Source organism: Sander lucioperca, chromosome 4, assembly GCF_008315115.2.
Source record: "Sander lucioperca isolate FBNREF2018 chromosome 4, SLUC_FBN_1.2, whole genome shotgun sequence".
NCBI classification, from domain to species: domain Eukaryota; kingdom Metazoa; phylum Chordata; class Actinopteri; order Perciformes; family Percidae; genus Sander; species Sander lucioperca.
The window spans coordinates 11,874,545-11,889,558 of NC_050176.1; positions in this window are offsets into that span (position 1 = coordinate 11,874,545).

The window sequence follows — 15,014 nt, forward strand, 5'->3', positions numbered from 1 at the left end:
CTTATTCTCTCAGGCTTCCACATCCTCACTGTTGTGACCATCATCTGTGCATTTTCAACTCTATGCATGTCCATGTCCATTTCTTTCCAGTGTGCTTTGTCAAATGTCACACTTGAAAACCACACACACACACACACACACACACACACACACACACACACACACAGACTTCCTCACTGATCATACATTTCACGTTATTTAAATTTATTACACTGAGGTGAACACTTGACCAGCAGTTTGTCATTTTATGGAAGAGCTGGCAGATACATTCGCCCTCATTAGAGGAGAGTCATAAAACCACCCGGCCTGTCGGAAACACCTAGATCACGGAGGAGGATGCTCAGCACTTTGAAAGGAGATAACCCAAGTGGGACACACAAAACTGAGGAAAAAGTAAAAATGGGATCAAAGAAGGACAAAACTGAAGACTGGAGGAGCGAAGGAAGGACAACTTGATTCTCAACATAATGAAACAGAATTTATTAATGTGTAATTCGCACAGCAACAATCAAAACTTTATGCAACTATATTTGTGTGCGAGAGAATGTGTTTGCATGTACATGTGGTGAATGGATGTTTTATGAAGATTTATTCCTCTACATCTTTAGATAATCAGCATTTGTGTTTGTCAGCCATGAAAACAAAAAGAAGGAATAAAAGCCTGTTGCCTCTCACCAATTCATCTCAATTTTAAAGATGTTTGCATCAGTAGGTGATGTAGCGTATTTAAGTCACTGATATAGCCAGACATACTCATTTTTTTCCCAGTACAAACTTATACTGCAATTTAAAATCACATATACTGAAGTCATGTTTTTTGTGAGCTCTGACTAAAATAAGTGTCAAAAGCAATTCAGTGTGTCAAGCCATTATCAAGTTGATTGAGTTTCTTCCACATTCATCTTTTGTTACAAGTCCTATATGCCAATACCATAGCAACTAAGGGCAGGAAAGGTTGTAATTGAAACAGTTTGCCAGATGTTTCTTTTATCTAACAAGGACTACTACTTTCTTCTGTAGAAACCATCGGTGGGCTTTGTTCTAAAAGATTATGCAGACAATGAATAATTGCCTTCAAACATCCATTTTATGCTGAGTAAATACTCTAACGCCCATTTCAGCTATAACATACTGTGTTTGATGAGCAAAAGATTAAAAGCATTTACTGTGTTGGGACAGTGCCAATCACAAACTTCACTTCACTTCTTCTTTTGAAAAATCTCTGTCATTGGATTGTAAGAGGAAAGTGGAGCACCTGAGAGAAACACAATGAAAACATGCAACACCTTCATAGAATCAATCCCACAGCTGACACGCCCATAAAACAAACCACTCAGCCACAGTGTTGCCATTATTACCTTAATTGGTTTTCTTTATCTATTGACCACCTGTTTTATATTCTGGAAGTTATTTGAGCCATGGGAAGCCACTCGCGGCTTACCTCTCTTACATTATCAAAGATAAGTACCAAAAGAATTTGCAATTTTTTAATTTGCATGGTTTACAGTTTTTTACGATTGCTATGACAATTTTTTCAATACTTTTAACAACTTTCCTAAACTCTTAACACAGTTTGCACAACATCTGTCTGTGTAGGCTATACAATTAACACATTTCTTGTTGCTTTGACACAAATTGTATACAGTTAACACAAATTTTAAATGCTTGAACGTCTTTTACAAATAAGCTCAACCAAGACCAAAACAATGGATTTTTACTGACCAATTTGCAAATGCTTTCACACTGTATGTCAGAACAGATAACATCATGTTATAAACCTAACGTATAGGCTAAAGTCAAAGTGAACAGCTGTTCATATTGTAAATTGAAACACAAATATATCCCTTGGATTTTATACAGAAACAGTTGATTGAAGTTATGAAAATAGATCAATCACAGCTGATTCCCTTCTAGGAAACACACTCAGGTGTTGAGGTTCTTTCAATCGCATGACCATATGTTACTGTAGTACATACAGTAAAAGAGGACCTATTTGAACAATATACTGTAGATGAACACAGAAAATAAAAAAATGCCTTCACGAGGGAGAGGAAGAGGAGTACCAGGACAATTCTGTCTCTGTCTCCTTTTTTTCATAAACTGTACATTCTATAAAGCTACTCTGAGATGGGTCATTCATTTTTCATATTGAATCTCTGCAGCAAAAGAAACAAAATCGGTGGCTGGGTCGGATCAGTGGGTAGAGCAGGCGCACATATACTTGGAGGTTTATGCCTCGATGCAGAGGTCCAGGGTTCAAATCTGACTTGTGACGATTTTCTGCATGTCTTCCACCCCCTCCCCTTTCTCAACTAGCTGTCCTGTCAAATAAAGGCGGAAAGGCCCAAAAAATCTTAAAAAAAACTAAACAAAAATATAGAGAGTCTTGAAGAGAAACTGCAGTGCAAAACACAATCTATGATCAATACAATATATTGTCTGTTGTATAAGGGCAGACCTGACACATATCAAATAATGCAGTTTCTGTAATTCCATGGGATGTTAGTGTTTTGTATGATATTGTTCTATGATTGACTAAATGTTCCTGTTGGAAGAGAACATGTGTTAGTGTTTTGGAAGAATTATTTGATTTTAAGACATGTTTGCATTGTTTTGGTAGACAGTGTACTGTGTTAGTGAATTGTTGTATTTTGAAAAGTGTTAGAGTTTAGATTTCAACGTGTGACTTTGAGCATGAAATTAACTGTTTTGCCAATTGTGTGTTGTAGATGTGTTGGTGTCTTAAGAGTTTAGGAAAGTTGTTAAAAGTATTGAAAAAATTGTCACAGCGATCATAAAAAAACTGTATTGCCATTGTATGTTGTTAACTGATATGTAACTAATTATCTTTCTTTTTGGCTGACTGCTTCTGAGTCAACTCACCATGCCCACATCTACTGAGCAAGAGTGTGTATCTTTCTACAGCGTTGCACAGACAAATGACACAAGCTTGAAGCAATCTGCGCTTTGAGATACAATGCTTTCATGTTGCTATAGAGAGTTAAAGAGCTTAAAAAAAAAATAGACTACTGAGTCATAAGTGAAATTCAAAATCAACTAAATTAGCATCCAAATTAACAAGCCCGAAGCAACTATATAGAATTTATTCTATCATGAAATATGTCTTAAGGGAGCAGTTTATACATCAGCGCTGCCTCTCTTGCATTCACCTCCCGCCTCTCTTTTTCAATCTCTTTCTCAAAGACTGCATGTTACGACCTGATGTCTAGGGGTAAACCGGACGCAACATAATGTGTGCTCCCCACCCCCCACTCTTCCCACTCCCAAACATGGCCAGGACAAAGAATTGCAAAGTAACCGTCTTTTTATTTTGGAGATGAGGCCCCAAAACAACAAACAAAACAATTCTAAAAGGCAAACTAAACTTACCAAGCCAAAACAAAACGTAAATAAAAGACAAAGCTCTAACCTAAGCTTCTAATAACAAAAACAGGAGAAAAAGGGAACCAACAAAAAAAGGACTTCTCACTCCTACCAAACTGCTACTAGCAAATAAGTCAAAGAAATATGTATTCACAGATAAAACAAAATGGTTGAAGGATAACAAATCCAAGAACCCAAAACAACCATTTTGACTGAAGGCTGTTAACATTACTCACAACAACTGCAAACACAAGACACATGTTTACACAGGCACATGTTGGGAATGGCAGAGTGAAGAGAGAGAGCCAGAGCGCCTGGCCAATGAGGCTTAAAATGGCTGCTGTCCTCCAGACGACCAATCAGGAGACAGCAATCAGCTCTGCTGGACCAATCCGGTGTTCACACCTGTTCTTCATTACCTGTGTACACTCAGGAAAACAACTGATAGAGCAGGGCACAACAAATCACAAAACATGACCCCAGGGTCATAACACTGCAAATAGACTTTCAAATCATTTCAGAGTTAATCACTGAGAAAAACATATGATTTCAGTCATTGTGAGATGTGTTGTTGTGAGTTGTGAGTGTGTGTGTGTGTGTGTGTGTGTGTGTGTGTGTGTGTGTGTGTGTGTGAGTGTGTGTGTGTGAGTATGTGTGCATGGTCATTTAAATGGCAGGAAAACCAGTGAAACCCACATGCACATGCACACAAACACAGTGTGCACAGATCAGAAACACATTCACACAGATTTCAAATTTCCAAAGACTTGAAACATTTCTCCATTATTTAGTCACATTTATTATTCAGTGGGTGATCAATAGCCTGCAGCATTAAACTTGGTGACTCACACAAACACCAGTCAGACCAACAGCCTTCAAAATAAATTTCAAAATAAGCAGGTTGTTTTTAAAAACATCCTAAAAAGGTTTTATTTAATATGTTATATATGTTTTGTAAATCATTTGTAGTTGATTATTGATCAATATTTGAGCTTTGATGATGACCCTTAAGGAAAGATAACAATGTGTAAGTTGATGAATCCTCTTTCAGTGTTAACCAAATGATAAATTGCCAGCAGTCAGTTAGCTTAGCTTAGCATAAAGACTGGAAGCAGGGGGAAATAGCAAGCCTGGCTCTTTCCACAGGTACCCAAAATCTGCCTACCAGCACTACTAGCTACTAGCTCACTAATTAACACATTACACTTTGTTTGTGACGTTCTGGCCTCTTGTAGTCAGTGTTACGTTGCAAGGCAACCAATGGAAGTTACTGCACCTGGTCAGAAATACATAACCCTCTTAAAACCACAAATTGTTTTTTTGGGATCTTTTTTATGGATTTAACAAATTAGATAACATGTTAAATTAAATCAGTGAGCTCCATCGGTGCTGGTAAGTGGATTATTTTACCTATGAGCAAGGCTATTTCCAGGCTTTGACCTAATAGTAATATAGCTATATTGTAATCAGCTTCTGGTGGTAGCTTGGTATTTACCATATGAACATGACAGTGGTATTGCTCAAGCAAAAAAACGTATTTTTCAAAATGTCAGACTTTTCCTTTAGGAAATATTGAGGTCATGAGTCTTACTGAACATGCAGCTTTTTAAGATATGAATTGTTTTTTTCATGATTTGGTTAAAAACAAGCTAACCAGTAGACTTACTTTAAAAATATTTTTACAAACAAATGCATACATGGAAAGACAGCTTACCCCATAAAACAAAGATGACAATGTCAATTTGTTTATATTGTATTTTTTTATATTGTAAGTGTGGCATTGATAAACTTTTTCTTTCAACAATGTACCCTTTTTTTGAGCACACATACCTGTTGTTTTCCAAAGTGAGAGTCTTCAAGCAATTACTTTGATGTATCATCTCACACACTGATTACTGAAGGTGTTTTTTGATTCAGGTCATAGATTTTTTTTAACTTATTACATGTAGTCCAACATGCTGTGGTCTACAGCGACCTCCAATGTCTGAATATGTAGTTTTGCATTGCCAGAGCTATTAGCACATACTGTGGAGCAAGGTCTAGCTACACGACATATACATTCTGGAATAGGAGAAAAAAACGCTCTGGGTTGTTTGCATTTCTTTACACCAATACACCATCGTACACCAATCACTATCGTTTTGGGCGGCGCTAAGCTCTGGATGCAGCAACGGTGGCTCTGCAAAATAGTCTTGAGAAGGAACTTGTTTAGGTGCAACATTTGCACCCCACAAAAGAAAAACGGCACATACAACATTAAATGAAGTTCACTGTTCACACAATACAGTAACATGAGCTATTTAAATTAGCTGGATACACGGTTAAACATAATTTGCTTTTACTGTACCAGTGTATCGCCATGTGTATTTTGTCCACAGCAATCCCCACCAATCGGTCCCAATACGTTTCAGTTAGAGAGTAAATGCGGTAAACATATTCTTTGTAAGTCTTTACAATTTTTTTCCCGAAAGAACCAAGCAGGCCGGGCTTATCACATGATCAAAATTGTCTTCAAAACTTGCCATTTTCAGCATGTAGCTTGCTAGCTCGAAGTTTGTTGTTGTTTCGCAAAGTGAAGGGATTTTGAGAATGGCAACACATAGAGAGCGGAAGGTGAGGGACAGCAGGCACGTGAGCCATGTTCCGTATGTTAGGCAATTATCCAGAAAATGTACTTTTGTTGATCCAGACTATTAAATACACAACAAGTTGCTATCTGGGCACAACAATCACTGTTGGAGAAAATGTTAAGAAATCTATTTGGCTTTACCACTGTTTTTGGTTGGAGTGAAGATCCAAACTCTATAATGCAAAGAATAATAACAAGCTGCCAGAATGAATGCTGAAAATGTTTTTGTCAGTGCTGCTTTTGCTGAGAAACATAAAATAGCATGTTTTCAGTTTAATAATGGAGCTTGTATCAACATTAACAGAAGTGGAGAGGTGAGAAGATGATAGAATAGATAAAATAGAAAACCAAATGGAAAGAATGACAAGTATAACTGAGCCCTGGGACACTTTTCTGATAACAAGTCATGTTCTTGCCAAAATGTTGCCAGTCACAGCTGAGAGAAAAGCAGAGGAAATTACAAAATAATGCTAATTAACAAACTTAAACTGAGCTGCTTTAGACAACACATTTTGGAGAACAAAAAAGTAATTGCTAGATATGTCCACTGCATTTTGTGTTTTCAGTCATCAAATCATTCAAATCATGTTTTGTCACATCTTCTTGTTTATAACACAGAAGTAAGTTTGGGCTTGTCTGCCAGCCTTACTTGGTAGTTATACATACACTAAAAAATGATATACCAGACACATAATGGGCTCTCATGAGACCAGATGCGCTTGTTTTGATTCACCATAAAGGAACAAAGCAGTTTGATTTGTCAGATAGACATTTGTAACATATTTAGCAGGTAAAGTTAAACCTATGAATTACTGCCCTCATCTCAATTTTTTTCAGTGATTCACATAGGTCAGAATTGAACCATAAAAGTATGAACAGAAAAAGTGCCATGGCAACAAGTCAGGTTCGTTGGTCCAGCACTTTGGTCCAGAGTGATATATCTCAACAACTACTTGATGGATTGCCATGACGTTTACAACTTACATGCAATTTCTTCAGAGGATGAATCCTTATGACTTTGATCTTCCTATAGTGCCACCAGCTATTTTTCCCTTATCCTATCAAAACCTACTATGTGAATTGGCGCACAATTTGGTACGGATATTCAGATGTTGTATTCCTCCTGACTTTGGTGATCCTCTGACTTTTTTCTCTTGCGCTACCATGAGGTTGACTTTTTTAGTTTTTTATTGACATATCTCAAGAACTATTGTGGAGGGATTGCCATGAAATATGGTACGGACATTCATGTCCCATCAGGATAACTTGAAATAACTTTGATCCCCTGACATTTCATCTAGCAGCCATCATCACATTAAAAATGTTAATGCATCCAATATTTTGGTTATAACCAAATACCTGCAAAACTATTAGTCACCCAAACAGCTAACATGCTAAACCAACAAGGTGAACATGCTAAACATTAAACCTGATAAAGATTCCACACCTGCTAGCATTGTATTGTAAGCAGGCTAGCATGCACGCTGATGTGATCATTTATCTCAAGTACAGCCCTACAGAGCTGCTAGCATGGCAGTAGACTCTTAGTCTTGTTTCTTTGATGAAAATCAGCAACCAATATCACAGATTCCATGAGGACTTAAAAATGCCATAAGTCACTTGTTAGTGATTGGGAAGAGCAATCAGCAGGTCATCCACCATACAGCATAGGCCATTACTGATGACCATTTGTCTCTGTTTCATATTTTGGCAATCTAATGATGATTGTTTGAATAGGTTTCCCTCAAGTTCAGAAGCATCCAAGAAATACAATGCTTTTTTGTTTTACAGATTTTATTGAAGGTTCACACAATCAAGTTTACTGCTGACCACCTCATGTTACAGAACACCAAGCTTTGAGTTCACCTTTTGCATTGTCATCCTGTCTTCAGTACTCCACATTTTACAGCCTATTAACCCAAGCATTAACTGCTCATTGCAGCCTTTTATGGGTCATTGACAGAAACACATAGGGGAATGATGAGAGGGAAAGAAAATATGGGAGGAAAATGGATAAGTGAAGAAAAAGATGATTTGGGAAAGTCAATGAATGTCATCATACCGGCAAACCTAACCTATACCCTGATGCACACGCCACTAAAGAGATTAAAATTAAACCTGACCTTTAATGAAGTCCTGCTTTTTATATGATAAACATGGTTTCAACTCTGAAAGATGCTGAGAGGAGGTGGAGCGAGAGCAGTGGAATGGATAAACAGAGAGCGCAAGAGGATAAATGAAACGATCATTAAAACAGGTAGAAGAAAAAAACAAATAAAACATGAGCAGAGTGGTATCCAGGCTCACTGATGGAAACAGAGCCATGCATTAACAGAGAGAGATGATGAAAGGGAGGCTACAGATGGAAGAAGAAACACATAGTCCAGCCTACTGATGAGGAGGTGCGGACAGAAACAGCTTTAGCCTCCCTCCTCAACAGTTCCCTTTGGACGCTAAGAAAGTTAAGGAGTTAATAGAGACACAAATTCTTGGTACTGAGAAACTGAGGAGAGAGAAAGTAGAAAATGGGGATAGGAGAAAAGCAACAGACGTAAGAGAGGGGATGAAGGGACGAGGAGGAGGGATGTGGTCTACGCTGCAGCAGCAGCAGCAGCTGTGAATTATAAAACAAATCTATGCACACTGTTTATCTCCTTAATTAATACATGTTGATTTGGCTCATTGGCGGTCTCAATTCTCCACAGACTCCTGTTCTCTTTGTATGAATCTTGTAACATGGTAACTGACCTTGGAGCCTCACTAATATACTCATACTGAATGAAAATGTATAAAATAATAATACACATCAAAATTCTGTATAGTTTTACCGAGGGCTTAACTATACATACACATGCAAAAGGCCGATGGAATGAACGTTTAGCTGACAGCACTTTATGGGACTGCTGCACCGACAGGTGAGGAGCTTTGGAGACATTGAAGAGTAACACTAAGAGGAAGATTATTTTAGTGACATGTCACATGCACAGTTTACTCATTTAATTAGAGTGACGCTTACTAATTAATGTTTACACATGATGGTGAGCCTCATAATTCCTCCTCCTACATACAGTTCATCTCCCACTCCTGTTCATGCAGTACAGCATACACACTGAAGACACTATGTTCTTTTTTAAAGATAATTTTTTGGGCATTTTAGGCCTTTATTTTTTATAGGACAGCTGAAGACATGAAAGAGAGGGGTAATGACATGCAGCAAAGGGCCTCAAGTTGCAGTCGAACCCACGGCCTCTGCGTCGAGGAGTAAACCATTATATATGGGCGCGCGCTCTACCAGGTGAGCTACCCAGGCGCCCAGACTCTACATTCTTATTCATAAGTACTTTCTATCTCTGATACACCACACTTGTAAGTGATTTTTTATGGAATTCACAATTATTGTACTTGAGTGCAGGTGTATTCATTTATTATTCATGCTTTTTATCTACCTCAGATAGACTGAAACTGCATTAGCACTTTAGTATGTTGTGCAGGTGTGCAAATGCGTTCAGGTGCATGTAATCGTGCACATATACACCAGTGTCCTCATTTAAAGGAATAGTTTGACATTTTGTGAAATCTGCTCATTCGCTTTCTTGCAAGAGTTGATACCGTTATATAGTGTCCTCATAGCTGTAAATATGCAGCTACAGAATGCAGCTGATTAGCTTAGCTTAGCAACATGGGAAAATAGTTAGCCTTGATACCTTTGAAAACAGTCCAAAGGTAATGAAATCCACCTATCAGCACATCCATTTCTTGTAGTATTTTTACAACTTTTTAGCTGTAATCTCTGCAATATGTCTACACGGTTAAGTCCTAATTATGATTATTATGATTATTATTGTGATTATTATTGTGGTTTTGATTATTGGATAATATTATTATTATTATTATTATTATTATTACTATTATTATTATTATATCTGAACTAGCTGCGGACCCGTTGACTGAATGGAATTGAAGTTTAACCTGTGATGGTCTTGGGACCCAGGCTAGCAGTTTCCAGTCTTTATGCTAATTAGGGCTTACCGCCTTGCTTTAGCTTCATGTTTACTGTACTTCACAAAATGTCAAACTTTTCCTTTAAGAGTGAATTTCCAGAGACTAGAAGAAAAAGAAAGACATTACATGCAGATGCAATACATCTTTTATTTTACCCGTCTCCTCCAACAGAATTCTGATATTTTTAGCACTGTTGGTCTCTGCTCTGTTTCTTCGCAGTCCTTTAATAAAACTGGATAAGGGCAGAAGGCCCGGCAGCTTTTGATGCTTTCGAATAGTCCCTGTGGGAATCTAAGCATAGTCTGCTGCTCTTTGAAATTCAGATCCAGAAAATATGGCTTTGCATTTCAAAGTATGCTCTATCCTCATATAGAGAAACATGTTGCGATGATAAGCTCTGGAACATGACCCAAACACAGACACATATTAAGTTTACTACTTGTGCAGAGTTTCCAGTGTTTACATTCACTCCCCTACAACAACACACATACTGTATACAGCCTAATGGTATGATTAAAGAGGTGGGTGACTGTAAACTGACCAAACTGTTTGTCATTAATGAAACTTTGCACAAACACTGCAGAGTCTCTGTGGACACATTTCTTCAAAAATGTGCTACTGCTTATACAGACCAGTATGAAAGAGGAGATAGCCTAAGTGTAGTTATTTAACATAGCAGAGGCCCTTAAGGGACCCAATTATTGCCAATAGTACATCTAGTTTAATTTATATATAATCAGATAAGGTCTGTTCTCAGCTCAGAGGTTTCTCTTTTGACTTTGATTCAGCAGTTTTAATTCCCGTCAGCCAGTAAGCAAGTTTTTAGATTGATCTATGTGTTTGTCCCTTATTCACGACTCCTGAACAAACATGAAGAGTACGCACTATTCAAAGAGAACTCCAAAATTGAGCATCTAGTTTAATTTAGGATCCTGACTATTAATCCCTTGATTGGGTCAGAAAACACAAGCTGTTGGCTAAAATGAGGCTTTTTGTACTGTGTTTGTAGTCTCTAAACTGAAACAAGAAATTACCTTGATTGTATTTTTCTTAGACTTGACAAAGCTTCTCCAGAGGATATTATGAAACAGTTTTCACAGTTCTCCCCATGTCTAGAGAACTGGTTTTGATGTGTTAGATCAGTGGAGTTCTACTCAATTAAAACACAACTTTGACAAGTGTCAAGACTCTGCAAGTTGATTCTAATGCTGTTCTGAAACGAGCAGAAAGCAGTGAGTGCATGGAAAAGCAGTGTAAGGTATTCATCAATCAAAAACCTGTGGTTTTGGAAAATGGATGGCATTGCATTTATTTAAAGTTCATCCAAACATTATGCATATTTGAGATATTTTGTGTTTTAGGCCAGAATAGACATTCTGTGGCAAGATTGAATATTCGTGCCCATGAAAGCTGCCCACCTCAGCAGTGCCCAGTAGTTGAACTGGCACCTCTCCAGCTACCAGTCCACAGTCTGTACTTGGTCCACATGGAGACTTGTTGAAACTTGAAACGAGGTGTGGAATCAAGTGTATGGCCAATTTTTAGACTGCAGTTTGCAGAGCTGTTGAATTGTGTTGCGTTATACTGACAGGTGTTACTAATATTCAGTCTGAGCATGTTCCTACCTTCTCCACACGCTGTCATTTGGGTAATCAGTGGTCACATGAATCAAGGTTTGATATATGTGGTTCTGATTGCCATTCTCTACTCTTACTCTCTTACTAACTGAAATTCAGACACTGTTGCTGTGTACATATGTGGAGAAAAAAATAAAGAGGGGCAGCTCATCTAGTGTGACAAGGGTGTTCAAGACATGGAGACATATAGTTTGGAAGAAGGATGCAATGCAGGTTGAGGAGAAATCATTTTTACTGGCCAAAGGTACAGCAGCGGCACTTTTCTGGCAGATGAGCTGACAAGTCATTAGTGGTTATAGAAGTCTAAGCCAAGTGTGGAAGAAATCAGCATCTATCTCTGTCTGCTTCTATTGCTGTTACATATATTAGGACTTAATGAGCCATCAGTCATCTGCATTCTGTATCAGTCGCTCGGCCTGCAGGACCAGCGCTGTCCAGGTATGCTGAAGTTGTGTGTGATGGCTCTTCAGGGATCTCCAGACTCACAATAACACAGATGATGGGAAAGGTTCAGCCAGAGCAGCCAAAACACAGTCAAAGTGTTACAAATGATAACACACAACTGCTATTTTAGGTCCACAGTTTAAATGACTTCACAGAGCACTTAGACGGCTGATAAAAATATCTGTACATGTTGTTCATACATTGTTCATATTACATAGCCATATTTATTCTACTCTTATAAGGTAACTGCTAATACACTGCACACATTTATATTTAATTTATATTACTCTAAACCACCTTATGTTAACCAACTCTACACTACTGTCTACACTGCACCATATTTCTTGTCCTGTCTATACTTGAATATCACATTGCACTTTTCTGTTCTTTTTGCACTTCTGGTTGGACGCAAACTGCATTTTGTTGTCTTTGTACTTGTACTTTGCACAATGACAATAACGTTGAATCTAATCTAATCTAAAAAAGCTGATTTATCCCTCTTCATCTAGGCTTGTTCAATGCTTACTGGGCCACAGAAAAAAAATGAAAAAATAATGTACTTTGTTTGTTCTGACACGAATAAGGATTTCAAGTTGTAAGGATTTAAATGGCATTTAAAAAAAACAAGTGCAAATTTGCAATATCTGCTACTGCGTACGTGCATTCATCCATGCATTCATGCATTCACACACCCTGACAAACAAATGTAACTTGATTAGTAACATTTGTCAATTTCAAGTCGTTTCAATTCATTTTTAGTCACGCTAGAGGCATGGCGTTTGGGGTTTTTCAGATTTTTCCTCTAGTGCTACCATTGGTAGACCTTTGTGGTTTTGAGTAAAATCTCTCAGCAACTGTTGGATTGCTGTAGAGTTTAATAAAGTCCACCTCAGGATAAACAAAATAACACTGGTGATCCCCTGACTTTTCCTCTAGTGCCATCATCATGTCAAAATTTGTATTTGTCCAATACTTTGGTTTATCACCAATCCTTGCAAAACTAATGACATTCACACACTGTTAACCCAAATTAGTTGACTTTTCTAAAAAAATGTGTGGAAACCTGTTGTCTTAAACCACTTTAGTTAACTAAACATGTTCAGTTGTATTAACACAGATTGTTAAGTTGATGCAGTAGACAAATCAAGTTTACATTAGTAGTCATTACTAAAAACCATTAGTAAACATTTTTTTTCTGGAGTCATGTCGTGTTAAATATGCATGCTAAGTTAAACATGCAAAGAAATATAACAAATAGAAAGCATTATGCTACTTATCACTACTAAAGAATTAATTTGTTCATATAAATATTGTTTCTTTGTCTTTGCTTATCTTAATTTAAGATTAATATATTCAATACATCTGTTTTATCAAAACCAAAGGAAAGCAATTAACAAAACATTGACATTTCCAATCTTTTGATCTGCGTGGGAAGTTTCACTCAAAAGATTTCCAAGCTATGCACACGACATTGAACACACTTGCACTTCACAGAGGCCATCAGTCCCCACTCGGGCCATGGTGCAACAATAAATGTAGATAAACATAAACACTAAAACAACCATACAAAACTAAAACCCATATAACATAAATGCACACCCAAAACATGGGCATTATTAAAACACACTTTAACTAGGATAAAAATCCTTCAGAACATATATTTTTATTCCCATGAGCCTTTGCACCGATTCAGCGCAGAACAGTTCAAATGACACCGCCCTCCCATTCAGAAAATTAAGATCCTTAGTTATCTCTGCTTAACATGATCTGTGCCTTGCATACTTACACTGATTATTACAAACAACTAATTTTTATTTAGTACTGAATATGTTTTTTTAAAAACATGAAATAATAAGTAGTGGCCCCTTAAAAGTTTAATTACATTGCATTGCATTAGCCTGAGCTGTACATTATGTGTTGTGCTATTTAGCAAATGCAAGCATGCTAACATGCTAAACTAAGATGATGAATATCATCATCCTAGCATTGTCACTAAAGGCATGTTAACATGCTGATGTTAGCATTTAGCTCAAAGCAGCACTGTGCTTTAGTCTTGTTAGATGTTTAACCTTGTTACTTGAATGATGAGTTGACTAAGTGTCAACTAACTTAGCTTATTCAATTTAGTTATAAAAAACATTGTATGCTTATTAATATATACTTCCCAGCATGCATTGCAGTTGGGTTGACATTCAACAGGATGGAGGCAGAAATCTGTCAGTACAGTTACAGTATTCTGATGTTGGTGTACAGTATGTACCCAGAGGTGTGGACTCGAGTCATGTGACTTGGACTCGAGTCAGACTCGAGTCATGAATTTGATGACTTCAGACTCGACTCGACAAAATGTACAAAGACTTGCAACTCGACTTGGACTTTAACATCAATGACTCGTGACTTCACTTGGACTTGCACCTTTTGACTCGAGAAGACTTGCTACTTCCCATGAAAACTGGGGAAGAAAATGTTCACACGGCCGCGCCGCTCTCAGTTTATCTGCATCTGTGAAAAAAATGTGCACCACCTGTATGCATGCAGAGAGCACGCGCGCTGCCTACACGACATCCAATCACTGTAGTCCCACGTTGTTTTGATTCAACAGCATCTAAGCAGGCACATTGCAAGACAACCAATGAAGCACAAGCAACAACGCGCCAGTTGGCAAAATGATACCGAAGATAGTTTTGTTTGGCTATAAAAATTACGAGGTAGTCGACAAAAAAAGAGTTGCAATTTGCAAAACATGCGGGTTACAACATTACAGACGGAGCTGCCACAGCATCCAACTTTGTTCAACACCTGAAGTTGCACAAAGAAAGGTAAGTTTTGAACGAATGCTAAGCACCTTATCGGATGTATGTACCGTAACATACTAGCTGCTGCATATTTACTGTCTCAACGAGACAGTAAATGCACGT